Consider the following 2,876-nt stretch of genomic DNA (forward strand, 5'->3'; position numbering starts at 1 on the left):
CGTCATTCGTCTGCTCACTTTCACACAACAGAAACACATTTTAAAGATTCAAAGATCTGTTTTGTAAACCCGCCTCATCACTTTTGGGGTCACAAGGTTGCTGGAGCCTATCCTAGCATTTGTGGGGGAAGGGGGGGTTGCCCAGAACTGCTCTCAGTCCACTGCAGAACTTTGATGTTTCTGCTCAAGTCCTAAAGGAGAACACATGAGTAGATATTTATGAGGTTAAATATTTTAAAGGATTTACGATGATGAACGTTTGTCCAACATGGGCGGACTCGGACCCCGTAGGACCCTCTGAGGTGTTCATCATGATCCCTGAATAAATAGCACTATTCCAACATGATTTAGACTCTGGACTTCAGAGGTTTGAGCTAAAAATGTATTAATTCTAATAATTCTGATAAAACCAAACGACTTACAGATCTGCTTAGAAGAAAATTGAGTTTTAAAATGTTCTTGTGGCATCACCCCTTCCCATGATGCCGTGCGCTGGCGCCGCCTTCAGCACTGACCCGTCTCCCCGTCTCTCCAGGCTGGGGTCTGTCCCGGATGATGGTGTGGCGAGGCTTCGCCGTCACTCTGGGCTGGAACACCTTCTTCCTCATCCTGGCCACAGTCATCCTCAAGCTGAGGACGTGAGGAGCCCCGCCCTCACGCCGCCCCTCGCAGGGCGCCCTGCCGAGGGGAGCCGGACATTGAAGGAACCCCAGGAGCCTTTCTGATCACCTGGACGACTCGTCTGTGGAAGACCTGCACAAGAGAGGGAGGGGGAGTGGGTGCATCACCCCCCCTCCCTCCAGACTCTCATTACAATCACGCCGCCGGTTTCCAGCGGCTGCAGGTAGACGCTCAGCTTCTACCTGCAGCTCCTAGAAACTCCTCATAGTTTGGTGAGAGTTTGGAAAGTTGCACAAAGTTGATGGAAAAGTGGCGTTTGTCGCTCAGAACCGCCGATGTTCTGTTTGTGTAAGCGGCGAGCGGCCGTCGTCAGGCGGCGCTGAAGCTGAAGCGGGTGGAAGCTGGGTGGTGGGATCTTTCTCTGTAGATGAATGTGATGACTCTGCTTTGCTGGACAGAGTGGAGCCGCTGGCTTTCTGTCCATCCGGTTCACACAGAAGTTCTGATCCGGATTCTGAAGTCTCTCCGGGTTCTGAAGTTTCGACTCGCCGTTTACCGTTTCTGGAGCGCTGCACTCGTCAGCTTTCTCTTGAGGGACGTTGGGTTCTTGTTTGGTAGAAACGGACTTCTCAAAGGACTGCTGAGGTGGGCGGGGCTTTCCACACGCTGTTCTCCATGTTTCTGACCAGGATCCTCCGCACAAACCGAAGGAGGTGCCAAAACAAAAACCTTCGGGAGGATCCAGTCCGCCTGCCCCGTCCTCCGAGCACGTGAAGCACGCACGCTCCTGTTTGACACGCCTCTGTTCATTTCCAACAATAAAGCCACTTTAACTCAGACGCACGTTTGTGTTGATCTTCCTGTTGGAGAAACACGCTAAAGGTCATCAGCAGCAGAGGCCGCCGCACCGCTGTGTTCCTGGTTGCCATGGCGCCGTCCTCCTGTGTTTGTCCTCACCTGACTGGTTGTGCTCGACTGTTTGACCTCGTGTCTGTGTGTTCATAAATCTTCTCTGGATGTGAGGAGTTTGTTGGTTTCTTGGAACCAAATCGAGGCTTTCTGAGGTTAAACAAACAGAATTATCCGAGTGTGAAGTAACGAGTGAACAAACGTGTGTGTGAACGCACCAATAGTTACACAACTTTAGACACAAGATTTATGTATTTGATTAAAAATAAAGTGAAAAATAGAAGCCAAATATGATCCAATCAGATACGTTTGAATTTAAAACATTGTAGATTTAATATATTAAAGTGTTCTTACAAAGAAACACAACTGAACATTTTTTAAGGAAATGATTACCATATTTTCCGGAGTATAAGTCCCAGTTTTATTCACAGTTTAGCCAGAGGTGCAACTTATACTCAGGAGCGACTTATTTGTGTTTGTGTTTTTTTTAGACATAAATAGGTTTATATATTTGTTATTTTCCCAGTAAACATCGGTTGTCGTATAGCAGTTGTTTCCTCTAACAACCTCTAGAGGGCGCTGCATCTGAGTATCAGTGTTTGCTATTGACAGCAGCAGAAGAAGAAGTGTCGTCCAAAACCTGCCAGAGAATCTGATTGCTTTTCTTTTAAACTTATTATTAGTATTCTTGTGTTAATTGATGTAGTTAGTTACTCTGAACTTTGTGGATTTGTTCTCAAATGTCCGACTTTTCTCCCAAAATGTGACTTCTACTCCAGATCAGGAGTGTTAAACTCCATCAGTCAGGGGAAGAAATCTAAAACACTCCTGAGGTCGCGGGACAAACAGGATAAACATTTGTTACACTCTCTAAAACTACACTTTTAAAACTTTAAAACCCTAACTTTTTAACGTAATTATGAACCAGATATATAACATTAACTCCGATGATGTTAGTGTGAATGCTGTAAACTGAAATTGACCGCTGAAGATGCTGAAGCTAATATCTCTCTAAAATATTAGCTGAATGCCAAATTAGCCTAAAAAAACTGAAAAAAACGTAGGTTAGTTGAAACAGCTAGCATGTGACTGAAAAAATAGCTAAACTTAAAAATAGTCTAAAAACAAAGAAAAAAAACCAAAACGCCCAAATTAGCCAAAACAGTTAGCATGTAGCTGAAATATTAGCTTAACTCCAAAACAGCTTAAAAAAAATCTTAGTAAATACCAAAATAGTTCAAAAAGCTGCAGAATGTCAATTTGTAAAACTTTAACTGTAACTTTTTAACCTAATTATGAATAATAAAAAGTCAGGAATATTTTTCCAGAATAAATCAACTTAAACC

The sequence above is a fragment of the Oryzias melastigma genome, linkage group LG15 (assembly GCF_002922805.2).
Source record: "Oryzias melastigma strain HK-1 linkage group LG15, ASM292280v2, whole genome shotgun sequence".
Taxonomy (NCBI): Eukaryota; Metazoa; Chordata; class Actinopteri; order Beloniformes; family Adrianichthyidae; genus Oryzias; species Oryzias melastigma.